The sequence below is a fragment of the Nicrophorus vespilloides genome, unplaced genomic scaffold, assembly GCF_001412225.1.
Source record: "Nicrophorus vespilloides isolate i.1.1-1 unplaced genomic scaffold, Nicve_v1.0, whole genome shotgun sequence".
Lineage (NCBI taxonomy): Eukaryota > Metazoa > Arthropoda > Insecta > Coleoptera > Silphidae > Nicrophorus > Nicrophorus vespilloides.
Window position 1 is genome coordinate 37659 of NW_017095872.1, and position 16861 is coordinate 54519.

A 16861-nucleotide genomic window follows, 5' to 3' on the forward strand; every position below is an offset into this window, starting at 1 on the left:
GAAAAAAAAGAGAAATTGGGAAAACTCGCAGCTGGCTTTTCTTTATATTCCATTTGCGTTTATTTATTTATCTCTCTCTCTCTCTCTCCCTCTCCTCTAAATAAATCATACGTCCTAATTGAATGCGACCTCTTTCCCTAAACAAAATACTGTTTGTTACCGAACTCGCCGCATCGATTTTATCCTGTCACAATTTTTCTTTTCTTTTTTTCGTTATTTTCAGGAAGAAGAGAATAAACATTTTTTTCCTTTTTTTTTGGTAAGTCAAGTCCACGCTCCTTCTGATTGATGATCGTCGATGATTTGTTTTTAGGGGGTTGCTAGCAAAGTTAATGGTATCGATTAAGGGCTAAAATTATTTTATTTTCTGTGCTTGTTTCATTATGTGCGGTATTTTATCTTCGTTCTTCCCACAAATTGATAATATCGATATTTTACTGAATACTGAAGATAAATTGCAAATCAATTATGTTACATTTTTAATTTCTTCAATGCATCAAGCATAATAATATTATTAAAAAATAATGTTCATTAATTCATGTAAAATCCAGATTATTTAAAATTTTCAACATTTTTAAGAATATCAAGTTGCCTATGGAAACATTTTATTTACATACGTTACTATGTCAGTCTCAAAACAAACAAAAGAAAAACTTGAGCAAATTATTTGAGCGTAACGTAACCTCAATTGGATATCTGACAGAGCGCAACAGGTAAAATTTAAAATGTATCTTCAATTTTACAAAATTTAAATTATTTCTATCCAAACTTTTCCTGAGTAAATTAATTTAATTGATCTAAAAAAAAATCACTTTCTTTCCTACAAATTTACTTAAGTTTTACACCGATTTGTTGTACTTGTACTTATTTCTTACTGTTTTCTTGTCCTTGTAGTTTAATACCAAAATCTACTTATCACATAAGATTATTTCTAAAAGTATTATTATAATTTCGTGTTAAAATATAACATTTTGTAGAGAAAATGACAAAAAAAAACAGCTCATCTAAAATGCGTGTGTAATAATTGAAGCGTGCATTTTCAAAACTCGTTACATATCAACAACGGTAATAATAAAAATAAAAAAAATACTGGTCTCGTTATATATTATTTTGTTTATGCATTTTTGAAACAGTTCGGTGCGCAGTTCGCGAGTAATTAAAATCTATCGAAATTCCACCAAAACATCACGAATTTCAAGAGTCGCATTCGCCACAAAAAAAAAAGAAAATAAAACAAATAAATAATAAAACAAATGCCGCAATTCTAATTAGGAGTTTATGTATTGATATTGTTTGTTTGTTGTTTATCTGTTGCGTAGAAACATAATTCAAAACATTTGATTTCCGCTTGCTACATTTATATTTTAACGTATCTAACGTCAATTTCAATGATTTCTTATGTTTTGATAATTTATAAAAATATAATTATATCTTTTGCAATCTGTTAGAGAAAAAGACAAAGAATACATCAATTAGAATTGTTGGCAGAGTTTCAAAGAAGTAAATTAAATTGAAATATAGTGATTTGTTGGGACGATTTCCTATTTTTTCTTTTTCGAAAATATATAATGTATTATTTCATAATGATTGTAAGTCATTACAAAAGAAAGTAACAAATCGGCGTGACGCAATAAATAAAAGGATTTCTTTTAAGCAATTGTAAGTTGAAATTTAATTTCGTTGCAGGTGACAGTTGGCTCAAAGTATTAGCGAAAAAGTTCGAAAGAGGACAAAAAAAAGAAAGACAAAGAAGTCTTAACACTAGTGAAATGAGCGTAATTAACCATAATTCTTCTTGCTACGACACTTCCGCGTCCAATTATACTTGAAAACTTTATGTATAAATAAATCTTTTTCCCAACACACTTTCCGCGTTTCTTCTATTATGGATGGAACGGTCGAAAGGTTACGGACAGGAAGGGTTTATCAATTTGGAATCTGGATCAATTGAACGTGGGATGAATTTATGTTTCGTCTTAGAATTTTCGGACGTAATGAATAGAGCATGTGTTTATGCAGGTGAGGTGGTGTAATGTGCAAATATACAGGGTGGAACATCGAAATTTGTGGATTTTCATCCTACACCTGGATGGTAGTCGGCTCTGGCTGCTCTCTCTATTGATTTTGCCGTCGCGTTTCGCCATTAAACCGCATTGGAGAGACAGAGAAATGCGAACGGGGTGGCGGCGACGAAGAGGGATCGCCGGCAGACCTCCTCTCTCCCTGACTGCCACCACCACCCCTCACCACCCCTCACCACCCCGCACAGCTCATAAGGGGGGCAAAGGGGTTGGCAAAGAGGAGACAGCAAAGGGTGTGAGTGAGCGAGATTGATTGATCGGATGCGCTCTTCCTCGCGAAATTCGTCGGCGTGTGTCTTCTTCGCCGTCTCCGTCGGCAGCGGCGAAGAAGAACGCTAAAATCTCGATGACAAATCTCGTATGCAAATGAGTCGGATTCCCCGACGCCGCCTCATAAATATTAAAGAAAGTCGAACGACGCTCAAAGAGTGAATGAGAAATAATTAAGAATTATCGGAGGAAAATAGGCGACGAATTCCTTCTTCGGTCGCCCTCAAACTTTTCAGCATCGTTTTTTTTTACAAAAAAAAAATCATTCTGAAGATCTCAATATAAACACCTACATTTTAAAGTAAATACCAACTTTTTAAATTAAATTTACTTACTTTTTACTTTTTTTTAATATAGTCGAGTTAGTCAATTTAATTACTTTGAAATACACAAAATAAATATTTAGAAACAACTATACTTTTTTTTTAACAATTAATTATATTTTCCAGTTAGAAATTTAATTTAACTACAGATTCACGAAAACTATCTTTTTTTGTTGAAATTGCAGAAATATCATTCAGAAAATGCACATTTTATTAGTTTGAACAAATTATATAAATTATTTTCAAATAAATTCTAATTGAATGTTTTAAATTATAATAAATTCAATGAAAAATTTACAATTTTTAATTCATTAAATTATCCAAACGTTTCTTTTTATGTTCTTGTTTTCTTTGAGAAACTAAAGACGTTTGAGAAACTCGTAACGAGAACTTCGGTACAACATCGATTGCGATGTACGCAAGTTAATTGGATTACCGTATCTTCATATTTTTTTTTCATTGCCTTTAAGAAATATATATATATATATATTTTATTTGTATATTGAGGAGGAGTTTCTGAAAGGTTTGAAGTCGTAACAAGCAAGCTGTAAAAATGTATGCCGGTTGGGGGAAGTAATTGCTCTCGTTAGCCTCTCTGAAGTGGTTCATCCGCAAACTGCTGTCAGCGTATAAACTCGCATGCACATATTTTCACATCCCGGAAGAATATTATCACATACTTTTTTTTTTGTATTCAGCTTATTTCCAATCCGCATGTCACATGCATACCAAATCGTCTCCAATTTATTTTATATAATATATACATATATATTTAGTTCGTATACAACATATTTGATCAAAAATCAATACAAAGCAACGATAAAATAAGTCAATAATAACACAAATAATTCATGTTTCAAATATTCAAAATTGTTATCAAATTGATTTTTGTGTATGATAAATCTGTTAATTCAAATAAATGTGACGAGTTTATATATCTAAATTTTAGGTTTTTTTTTAAACATATTTTCATGTAGATACATATTGGTTTAATATGCGAGTTTGTAGTCAATTGAATTTCATCGGAATTCGCAAACAAATCAATGAACGAACGAAAAAAAATAAACATTGAACAAAATTGTATTGAATAGAGAGAGTTTGCAGTGTCGAAGGGTTTCCATTAAACTACTACCAATTTAATTTCACTCCAGGGAAATTCACGATAACTGCTTTTTATGTGATGTTCACTAGATGTATATATTTCTAAAATTAATCAGTAAACTATTGGGAAATTTAGGAAAGTGTGATGATATAGTAATTTTATTTTAAATGTTAATGTTATAACATTTTTAAACAAATTAATTTTGAAAAGTTTTAATTTGATTTTAAATTCTTGTTATATGTTAATAAATTTGTATTGTTGAAGATTTTTGAATTATTTTATAAAAATCATTGTGATAACTTCATAACTTATAGCTGAGAACATTTCTTGTAAATATTTACTGAACACGAAACCCAAATGCGGGGGCCCTATATCTGCGGATAATGGACTAGAGAAATTGCGTTCGTGCGAACGGATGGTAAATTGGCGGTGCTTGTTGCGGATGGAGAAGAGAGAAAGACGAAGTTGGAGGATGGGAAAATGAGGATATTTATGTTGCAATTTCATTTATAAATTGGGTACAAACGTTCCTGGAGAAAACCAGAAACTGTGTGGCGGTGTGTTGCAAACAGAAATAAAGCGAGTGTGTCCGCAAACTGTAAGAAAGAGGAATGTATGGACGGACGACGATAGTTTTCAGACTTGAAATTAACGAAGATATAAATGTGTAAGTGACTAAAACGTTACCAAAATGGAATGCAAGAGAGAACTTTTATCACCAATAAAACTTTTATATTAATAATTGCGTTTTCATCATTGTTTCGTAATTAAATGAGTGAGTGATAATTTAACAATATTCCAAATTATTCAATCTTTATTTATAAATTTATTCGACTTTAGATGTTTTTGCTGTAAAGTACGAAACTGCGAGGAAGACTTTGATGAGTTTTGTTCGATTAAGTTACACTGCAATAACATCATATATATATAAAGTTTACTTAAACATGTTTACTTTAACTTTCCCGAACTGGTCAGTCTGAAGGAAAGCAATTTACTAACGTTCCCAGTTGGCCCTGAAAGTAGCAGCAGTTAGCTCATATTTGTTTCAACACATTTATCCATTTATTTAACCATTACTTATATTTATTTAACTGTTTCACTTCTTTTCATTTATTGATTTATTTTATACTATTATAGAAATTAAAGCAATGGAGCAAAATTCATTTCACCAACCTTATTTTCAAAGTTTGTAAGTGAAAATTTGTTATTTCAAATATCTATTTTTATTATATTTATTTAAAAATTAATTAAATTAATAATTTTCTTTATAATTTTTATAGATCATGATATTTTTCAATGTGTTTGTTTGTACTGGGTCACCGATGCAAGTACTTTCGCTTATAAATATTGTTTAACTTTTGACTAAAGTAAATTAAATCGAAACTGGGACAAAGCAGGTAAGCACGTACGTATAAAACTTGTGTTTTGTTTGTTTGTTGTTGTTTGTAATATATCCATGCTAATTAAAGGACAAAATGGGAAAAAAAAAAGAATGAGTAAAGGACACGATAAAACAAGGTGTAATAATGTATAGGTGTTTTTTGTTTGAAGAACTTAGGGTTGAGTTGGCGTCGGTGGTTCAATGCACCGATGGTCACAGGCCGTGACGTCACGCGACGCCCCCGTTCCGTGGGGGGGGGCTGCAAGAGGCGTCCGATTTCTCCGTTTTACCATTATTTTTTTCTCCTCCTCCTCCTCAACGAATTCCATGAAACTTTTTAATTTCAGCTGTGTAATTCCACCAGCTAAAACGTACGTGTATGCTCTTTTCTCTTTCCCTTTCCACCTACGATCCATTCATCCTTTCGAGTAACTTTCCATGCACGTACACACAATCATCCACCTACACACACACACCTTTCATCCTCCTCCTTCATTCAACGATCGATTCACAAAGGCCGCCGGTAATTGCTATGCATCGCAAGGAAGAAGCGGATCGTTTAGAGTTTGATGGACTGCCGTCGAACTTCCGCCGGAAGCAGGTCGGGATTGGTCTAAAATTGGACGCGTTTTGGAGGATCGAGGATGCCGCGGGATGGTGGTTTTTGGTGAAGGAGTGATTGAATCAAGGAGGAGCACATCTATGGAATTGCCCTCGAAATCTCCGCGACACCAAAAGCACAAAAGACTACTTTGCATTAATTAATTAATTCCTTTAACGCAATTTGCTCTAAGCAATTACCGTTTTTGGCGCATGAAAAGGCACATTTCCTCCAACGAACACATACACTTTTTTTTTGCTCTCTTTCTCTCAACACATTTCAACTATCCTCGACATTTTGTTTGCCTCTCCACTTATTTGATTTCCGTTACTTTTCATCCCTTCAAAGAGAAAAACATTAATCTGATATCTTCTGTTCATAAACGAAAAGTGAACGTATTTCAACATAAATCAGGATAACGCATGTTTGCACTAAATACACAACATCATCACAATTAAGAAAATTCAATAATATTAATTCAATAGTTACAGCCAAGGATAATATTAGAAACTTTTTGTTATTAAAAATTCATATTAAACTTAATGTAAACATTTTAAAACATTTCTATTTTTTAATCAATATTGTAGATTTCACGTTGAAATAACGACTTCCAGACACGATTTAATTTAATTTCTCTCCGTTAATCGATACATGGAACATGATGAATAGAATATTATAATTTACTTATTTTATTGTTTTTCTCAAAACTACAATAACCTTCATTAATTATTATCTTTACAGCGTATTATACAAATAACGTTCTGTTATTGTTTTCGGTTAATTAGAATTTCGTGCATTAGTTTACATAGTCTATATCTCCTCAGGGAAATTCGCGTTTGTGAGTTCAGCAAATGATTATTAGCGTTTAGATACACTTAATTAGTTTAGAAACAGAAGCGATTACATATTTGCATATAGAATTGTTTAACATTTAGATTCATTTGTTGTGCATAATATAATAAAACAAAGTAGTTTACCTAGTCAACTATTACGACTTTCATGTTTAGAAAATCTAATTAATTTAGCAACTAAAGCAGTAGTATATAATAATATAAAAATATTTAGATTTCGTAAAGTTTACTCTTACTCAGAAATTAATATAATAATTGTTTAATTATACAAACAAATGTTGATACACTGTTGTTTTCAATTAACATGAATTTCATAATAAAATGTTCATCAGTTTCAGGCGAAAAAAACAAAAAACTTCTTCAAATGCAGCAATTCTTTGGGGAAATACGATTTTTGTATTCATGAAAAGTAATAATAGAAAAATATGCGAGATTTCCGCTTGCGCCGTTTCCCTCGAAAACATCAAACCACGAAAACTTACCCACGTCTTACGCTACATTTTCTTTCCTTTTTTTTTCTACTTCTCTTTGGGTTTCCTTAAAGCCGTCGAATACGCGTGGAACTCGGATTGGAATCGACGTGAAGGACATTATCGAAGGGTGGAACAGACGTATACACACGGACGTACGTGAACAAATACCGTTACCGGCTAAAAACCCACTGTCATCCAGATGAAAAAAAAAGTGAGAAAAATTGGATTCGCAGAAACACATTTCATCCTTCGGGACGCATCCGTTAGGAAAATACGAAACAAGGAAGAAAAATTCGATTGGTAGTTGGAATTTTTCGGGTGGGGAAGTTGGAAAACCGAATGAATATGCATGTATGGGAATTTGCATTTTGCCTCTCTCCCCAAAAGGGGGGCGATTTCGTGCGGATTATTACAATTTTTTATTTTATATTTTCGAAAAGGACTTTTGCGTGGATTCGTCGCCTAATATTAGCATACAACGTGGAGTGGTGGAGCAAACGAATCGAAGAGGAAATGCAAACACCGGAGAGGCAAAGATAACAAACATCCTTGGGAATTGATCCTTCCAAGATCGCTTACTTTTTACGTCTTAAGCTCGGAATGAATAATGTTTTACTCGAAAATGATTCAGAGCATTAATTACACGAAGCTCGAGCAAATAGAAATTTTCCTTTTATAATAATCAGTTATTTTTATGCTCCTTTTTTTCCTCAAGTATTTTAATTTCATTTTCATAAAGTACTGAAAAATGTCCAGAAACTTTGGAAAAGAAATTAATTTTCGTAAGAGCATACATTTATTCTTTCACCTCATTTCTATAGCAAATAAACAACATTTTAAATATAATTCTTCTATTTATTCTCAGAGCATAATTGAATTTTCTTATAATGTAATAGTGAAATTTAACTATTAAAATTACTTTGTAAAAGCGCATAAAACTATTTACATAATTCAATTTTCATATAACTTTAGACGGAGAACTTTTCTTCTTCGGATGTACTTTACATAAATTAAAAGCTTAATTATTTAAATTGCATCTTACGCTTTGAAAAGTGCCGAGATTATGCTAATCTCTCGGTACACGATGAATTATTTTAAAATATAAAAATTAAAATCCATATACAATTTAACACCATTTTCTTTGTTGATTTTATTTTATAATTTCATTCATAGTTCATTCCAATATTTATAAAATGCTTAAAATTATTAAATTTCTTATTAAGATGTTATTAATTGAAGAGTTTATTAATTATTCAAGTAATTAAAGTTTAAGTTAAATATAAAATTCTGTTCGATGATGAAAAAAAAAATTAATTCTTGTTTGTCGGTATATTCGATGGAGCTACATAATTCGATCAAAAATAAAAAGATATCGCATCGAAGTGGAATCCGCTACTAATTACAGGTTTCCAGGGGGGGAAATTGAGTTTTCTACAAAACATTGCATAATTAATGCCAGTGCTGGGCATAAATAGTTTAGTGAATGTGTGTGTGTGTGTGCGACTATCTCGCTAACAGCATTCGGTAGATCGATAACTTCCCCAAATTGATGCGACCGCCAATGAATGGATAATTCTCAAATAGGAAATCGAATCGTTACCGGAAATTGGACAAAAAATTTGAATTCGTTAATTTTTCGGAAAATTTTCAGAAATTAAGAAAAAGAGGAAAGTACTTGAAATCGAAAAAAAAACAAAAGGACTTTGAATTTTTGAAAATTTTAAAATGTTTGTAAAACCGAAAAAGCTTTGCATCTACATTTATTGAAAATGTAAGTATGAAAAGTAAGTGTATTGTGATATAAATTCGTATCGAACTTCATCCCCCTAGGTTGCTAAGGGATGATGGCACACAGGCTGCTTTTTCCAACAGCGTAATTTATTCCCTTTGTACGGATGTTGCAAAAAGGGGATTATATATTATTTAATACTAGTGCAATCCGAAAATAGAAAGCGGAGATACTGAGCGCATCAGCAGAAGCAGCAAAAGCATCAGACGCGCGACCCTTTTAAAGTACGCGAAAAAGCGCTTAAGCTGAGGCGTATGGCAAGGAATGTTGGGAAGAGGATGAACATGGATGAGGATGAAGCGAAAACAAAAGGAATTTCATGAAAACCTAGAGAATTAACAAAACCGTTGTAGTTGTTCCTGAATTCTATTAACGCGTCTAATTAAGACCCGAAAGGCCGCATAAAACCTATTTCCTTGTAAATCTCATACGAACGTTATCTCCAATAATCACAAATAAATTCACGTAGATATTTTTAAAAATATCAATTTTAAATAAAATATCAAAAGGTTTTTTTGTAATCACCGATACAGCAGATTTTAATCCACAAAATCCGGATTTTTTCCACACAAATAAAATCCTAGAAATCCCGATTATTGCATGTATTCACTCTTTCGCTTTGCTGCTTTTGTAAAACTGCACAAATATGTTACGCATTCAACGTAGTAAATATATATATGCACGATTTTACATTTTCTGCTCATTTTACACAAATTTGCACTTTAAAACGTTTTTCACGTTTTACATTTTTAATTTGCAACATTTTCATTTATTCATTACAGTTTCAATTTGTAATATTTGTATTTTGCAAATGTTTTAAAAAAACACGTACACAATTCATTAAAAATTGTAGTTGTAATATTACAAAAAAAAAAATTATAAATTTCTAATTTAACAAATTCATGCTAATAAATAATAAATATTTTACATTTTCCACTCATTTTACACAAAAAATTTGCAATTTAAAACGTTTTCATATTTTACATACATATATAACAGTTTCATTTTTCTATTAAATTTGTAATTTAACAAAGTCATGTTATTATGTCTATAAACTCTCAATTTAATATAGCAATGAGGATTGTTCGTGAAGACACGTACACTAAAAAGTATATATTTATGAGGCAGTGTTATCCCTGAAAGTTACTTAAAATAAGGCTAATTATAACGCATTTACTGTATGCTACTTCAATATGACTTGTCCACATTAGCATAAGAAGCTCCGGGGAACTGACACCGCACGTTTTTGAGTTAACGCAGCTTTCAACCCCTTTTAAGACTACAATTCCCACGCGATTTCTTCCTAATATGCGTATATTACGTGAGCAACTTCCCAAACTTTAAGTAAATGACATCAGCCTACTTCAATTTAATTTGCAGCTTAATTGCATTAAAATTTAATATAAGCAAAGTTTAAAGAATTTCTTACATTATGTAAATATAGTTTATATTATTTTAATTATGTAATTTTAGATATTTACTCATGTATTGTGACATAATTGAAATTATATAAAAATGTGATACATTTAAAGAAAGTGATGCGATGCGTTTTATGTTGAACAATCGTTTACTGAAAAAGAAAAAAAAAACAAGTTGTCAGACGTAATAAAAAAGAACGTCGAGTGGAAACAATAAAGTAAAGCCCTATTGTCGTAAACGATTTAGATTGTATCCAGAGCAGTTCGATGCGACCTCAGATGTTATCTTTACAATTCTAATTTGGTCTGAGCTTGAGCATCGAACAGGATCAATTATTCCATTGTCAATTCGATTCGGTCTCTCCTCTCCCAAATGGCGTTCATCGGCGGTCACGACTCTAGTGTCTGTATATTTTTTGTGTCTGTGTGGTTCAATTTCTGCGGTTGTTTTCAACGGTTGCGAGTGCTCTCTCTCGTTCCAATTGTTTAGGGCTTTCGTCTGCAGACCAGGGTTTTCGTAACCCGGCGCATCCACCGAATTAACCCCAGACCCCCATACTCTCTATGTATGTATGTACGTGCAAACAGTTTTTGCCGTCGTTTGTTTGTTGATTACGTTTTCCACCGATTTTATAACCCTCGCATTGATCGTCAACCCTCAGACGAGCGTAATTCTGTCTAACCTCGTGAAATTAGCAGGAACAACGTTCGTGTCCTATAAAAAAATAAACTCTTGTATTTTTGTTATTCGTGATGAGCTCGTTCGTTTTTTTCTTTCTGTCTTTCGCTATTCAATGCTGCAACGTGTTAGGGGATGGATGGATGGATGGTGGTGAGGGGTGAGATACACGCGTGCCAACAAAACAGAAGTTGGCTTAATTTGCTCGCTCGTTAAAGAGGAAAAAGTTCTCGCAGCACCTTTTTCGTGTGCGTTAGGGGAAGTCCCTAAGTACCTCATCTGAACACGGTTGAAAATAAAGAACGAGCGAACGAACGAACGAACGTAATTAATTTTATCGCAACATGCGCGCAATTAATTGCGAAATAAATCATCAATGAGACAACGTTAATTGACACTTAATTAAAATTGCCTGTGACACATTTGTATGCAACTTTACTTACTTCACTGCTCAAACAATTATAAACAAATTTACTATAGTTTTGATTAACTGTCACAAATTTAATAGAAATAAATGTTCATTACTTAAAATGGAAACTACTTAATTAATTGTGAAACTGAAATATATTATAAATTATAATTAAAAATTTATAAAATATTATTAATAAAACATAATTAAATTGATGAGCAATAAAGGGAAATAACTGGATTTGAATGACTAAATCAAGGAGATACTTACTATATACATTCCTCGGGATACTTAAAAGTTGAAGAGAATGGAAAAGATCGTAATATTTATTATTATGGTATAACATTCATGTCATTAGTTATCATTAACTGATTTTGTCTTATATTTTTTTAGTTATAAAGAAATAAAAATATCAACTTTAATCTAACTTTGAACTAAGAACTTAGAACTAAGTAATTATTAATAAAAATTGGAATATAATCGTAATATGAAATTGAATTGGATAGTTTCTTGAGTGGAAACAAAGTCGCTTTAGTTTACGCACTTAATGTTCACTTATAATGTAGAAGAAGCGTGCTAGATTCTCGGTGGATATTTGTAAAGGAAAGTTTTCGGGGAGCCGCTGATTTTTCAATGGCGTGAAAGGAAAATTGAGTTTTCCTCGGGACTTGTTTATTTTCATATTATTAGAGCTGAAAGGTAATCAAAATTTGTTTAGCGCCGAAGTAGCGATTTGCTGCTCGGGGGGTGTAAAGTGCTCTTTCGGCGCGACGCCACCCAATGTTCCTTTTCTCGCCCTTAAGGTCGTAAAACTCGGGACGAAACTCGCGCGCAACTTTACCAAAAAACCAAAAGGAAAAAATAATAAAAACAACAGAAACAACACGCGCAGGCTGAATTAAGGATTCAGTAGAATTGAATCAATTGAATTTCGTTGCAGCATCTTACTTACTCTGCCATTAATAAATGAAAACGTGTGTGTGTGTGTGTGATGTATTTTTAGCCAATGTCACGGCCAGTTTTTCGCGCTGCAAAAACACAAAACAACATAAATAAAACGAGGCGAAATGGAAGGACTATATTTACGGTCGTCCTCTCTCCCTCACTCCTCGCATCTCCGCCGACTTTATTCAGCCATCATTTATTTAAGCAGACTTAAAATGAAATACGGGCTGCGATGTGCGAGCAGAAAAGAAGATCTACTACGTTCTCTCGCTTTACTCCCTCGCATTCATTCTTCACTTATTTTTTCTCTTCTTCTTCCTTCCATCCATCCGTCGGTCGCTTTCCCTTTATATCTGTATTTCTCTCTGTCTGCTTCGTTTCCGCCCTTGCGTTCGCTTTTTCTTTTATTGCATAAGTAACGAGAAGGAAAATTCGTATCGTGGGTGAGTTGGGAGGTTTAGGTTGACTTTTGTTTTTAATGATCCGCGTCTGCCAGTCGCCGATTTTCCACGCGAGATGCAAACAAAATATATACGGACACTTTGCATGCAAATGACGGACGGCTGCAAGATCGGAATGGGCAAAAAAAAAACAAAACAAAAATGATATAACAATAATCGTAATACGTTGCATGCAAAATATACAGGACCCCACTGCTTCATTTGTTTCATTTTTTTGTTGTTTTTTTTTTGTTATTTTCCATGACTCGCCTCGTGCTTCTGGCAGTGATTGATGTCCACCTTTTTCATCCTTCCTATTTTGTTTCAATTGTATTATATTTCCTGGATGTTTCCACAAAATAAAAACTTATATTTCCTACGCTCTTGACTCTTGTCGCACAAAGCAAGTTTTCTCTAAAAAATGTTTCAAAATCATAGAATTATATTCTCACTGTATTTTGTACTTTTATTGTAAATGCGAAGAATATTTTGTCTCATTGGAGAGAAGAAAAACGAAATATAAATAAGAATGAGAAAGAATTGTGTTATTATTATATTTTTGTCACTGAAATATAAAACATTTAGAGAAATTCGATTTGCCGGTGATAATTATTTCACAGGTTATCGGATATCCAAACAAGTAGATTCCACTCGAAAAATAAGATAATTTAGAAACGTATCTTATGTTCATGTATTTTCTCCACTTTTCCTTTATTTTACTCTCATTCTTTATTCTTCTCGACCGACTTTTCTGGTCCACGTTGAGAGGAATTAGTGGAAGTAAATTGCGGCAATTACGTTGTGAAAGGTAGAACATAAAAATGTATTTTTATCTTTTCCTTCGACTTCTCATTTTTTTTTCCTTCGGCCGCGTATTTGTGTGGAATTTCATCTTGTCCCTCGCCACAGGGGATGAACTGTCGTTGTTGGGAGAAGCGTGGGGGGGGAGAGAGGGGAGGTTGGTGGCTTGCTTTGCAAAAGTAGAAGATGAGTCTCTTTTCCTTGGTATTAAAGGTGAAAACCGCACGTTTCGTTTCCTCTCCGACGTGTTTTACCTCCTTATTCGTCCACCCTTTTGGGGATGGAAGGGTCAGCCGTTCGGCGCCCGAGCGTAACGTAAGGTCTCCTCTTTAAGCCCCCCCGAGGTAATATTTTATATCGGGTCACGAGCTCAACTCCACGTCCTGTGGGGTTTTACACGTGTCCCGGCCGTTACGAGACACATCATGAACCAAATGCACCGAAACCGCAGCTAATTAAATTTCGAACTGCGCGCGCGTAATTCCATTTTACTTATACATTACGGCGCAGAAAACCGTCGAATATACAGGATGTTATCGTTTCACGTTCACTTAGAGCAATTATTGCCATCGAATTGGCCTTTCCATGAGGTTATTCATTAAAGATGCACGACACGACGAAGTTAATGCACGCCTCATGTCGGTCGACGCTCGACAATTTTAATACCAAGAATAATTTTTCATAAAGCTTATAATTAAATATCACAATTTCATTATTAAATTTAAATAAACTACACACAAATTACATTTTCTTAATTTTCACAACTTCAACATAACCATAAATTCAACATTCAGAGCCATACCTGCTCTGAATCACAGCAGTACTAAAACGTATAAACAATCCTCATATTTGTTTGTTTCTAATTTAACAAAGAGAAATAAACATTATTGAACAAAAATTTTATTTCATTTGAAATTTTGTAACAATATTTTTCATTTTACATGTTACAATTTTTTTAAATAATATTTGAACTTTGAATTATCCTTTTTATATAAAAATTGTGTTTTTCAAGCAAATTGAAAAATCTTCAATTACCAATGGATTTTCTATTTCAAATTGATTGTGCATATATAAAAAAGAAACAAGAACACGTTTTTTTTCTTTAAGTAAATAAAATCGTTTCTATAAGTTCATTTTTTGTTGGTATAAACCGAGGGTTGAAGAAATTGGGATATCTATACCAATTTTGTACGTCGTTATGTGGGAACGGTGACATGAATATTAAGTCCGCGCCAAAATTCATAAAATTCTCTCCCCTTCGAATAGATTTTTAGATTTTCCTCCTCTTTTCTCCAGGGTGAAGAAGGCAGGTTTTGTGTGTGGAAAATCTGAGGGGGATATCCATATTACTTTCAGTTTTCTGAACTTTCTGCTTGGGCAAAGATTTTCTCTTCACAATTGTGTCACGTTTCCTTATTGGAAACATTGGAAAATATAGCGTCATAGTGAGAAAATGTTTATATCATTTTTTTTTGCAATTTTGTTGTATTTGCAATAAAAAGTGAAAATATAAAAATTAAAGTATGTAAAAAATAAAATAAAGAAATAAGGAGGTACGAAAATAAACATGTTTCGTTCTTCCGGGAAATAAAATGGGAAATTGGGAAATACTTTCAGTTTGAGTGTATCTTTTATATGAGCGTGGAAAGAACAAAAAGACACGACGAACTTTTCCCCGTAAATAAATGAGAGATTCAAGTTTTCCAGAGTAAAAATAAATATATATTTAAATATATTCTTGTTCAATAATGCAGCAAGTAGATTTTTCAAACATGAACCAAAAGTTTTAGCAAACTGGATTTGCTAAAGTTTCCAAATATTTCATACTTTTTCTTTTCAAATAATCTCAACTTAAAATATATTTTTCTTATTACCTTGACTTTAGAAAATCAAATAATTTCAATGCTATAAAATGTGTAATTAGAATATATGTATTTTTATGCGAATATTCACGGAATTTAAAATGTAATTGTTACGTAAAATTCGACTTTATAATTGGCATTATCTGTGAACACTTTTATTCCGATGCGATGCAATAATGGTAAATGTATGGGCGAAACATTGTGGAGCCAACAATCGCGTGATTTATTTGCTTGCACTGGGAATTTATGAAAATTTTGCAGCGCAACAAAAACCGACGAGTTTTCGGGCGAACAATTTACGTAATTTACGATCCGCATCGGCGCAACATTGTCTGTTTATGGTTGCACTTTGTCTATGGTACATTTGTTTTTGCTCTGCATGCATCACGTACAGCAATTTGACATTGACACATCATAAATAAAAGTTTAGAAAATAGTCAATAATTTAATGTAAATTTAAAAAAAAATGTATAATTATAGCTGTAAACTATTGATCTTGTATGATGTTATAAGCTTTAATTAAGTTATATTAAATTATCTTCCGAAGTAGTGATTCTCATCGGAGAGAGTGCTATTTCAGGAAATTGAATGACCTAGCCTTTGCGATCTGTTGATTCCTTTGGGCCCTTAAGAATCCCTTTCTACGATAAGTTACAGTGTGTACAGAATGACTTTCTTAATGGTAAAACACTCATAAGAATCTAATTCTAGGCATTGTGTTCTAATAAAGACAATATCGAGGAGGGTAAATCCTACAATCAATAATCCGATAGAAGGAAATTAACATTGGGTGGAGGAGCCGGGTCAATGTAATATTTTTAACATTGATATTGAAATGCAGAAAAATCATAATAACCATAAATACGTCTATAAACTCATTTTATTTAATAAATATTCGACTTTAATATGTCTATTTAATAATATATTTGTTGTTCGTGGTTGTCAGGAAAATCGTTAAATACTAAAGACATTTTTTTTCAAATTTCTTATTGACTTTAATTAAAACGTTTATTCAGATAATCGTCTTTCGCGGTTATCCAGAAAATCGTTCAATACTGGAGATACTGCTTAAGAAGTATATTTCTCAAATTTGACAGCGAATTTTTAGAAAAATCTGTGAAAGTTGCAATTACATCCGTATACTTATTTTGTAATAATAATGTAATTAAAATTGGGCAGAGGAGCTGGGTAATTATAATATTAAAAATCTTTATAATTGTAAATGAAATATAATTTAAATAATCTTTAAAAAGTAGTAAATATTTCAGTGCTTTAGTTACAATTGGTATTCGATTACAAATGAAAAATTAATATGATCGATGAAAGAAAGAAGGTCTATCAAGTCTATCAAGATATTGCATTGGACTTTAATGAATGCTTTGGGCTATAATCCGAAGACAGCTCGAAGCCATAATAAAAAGGCGCTTAATGGCTCA

At 32.4% G+C, this 16861-nt stretch overlaps 1 protein-coding gene across 3 annotated transcripts in view; it reads right to left on the minus strand.

Moving 5' to 3' along the window:
* Positions 1 to 16861, minus strand: part of LOC108567365 (eye-specific diacylglycerol kinase) — a 57797-nt gene that overhangs the window by 12598 nt on the left and 28338 nt on the right. The gene's annotated exons all lie outside the window — the stretch shown is intronic.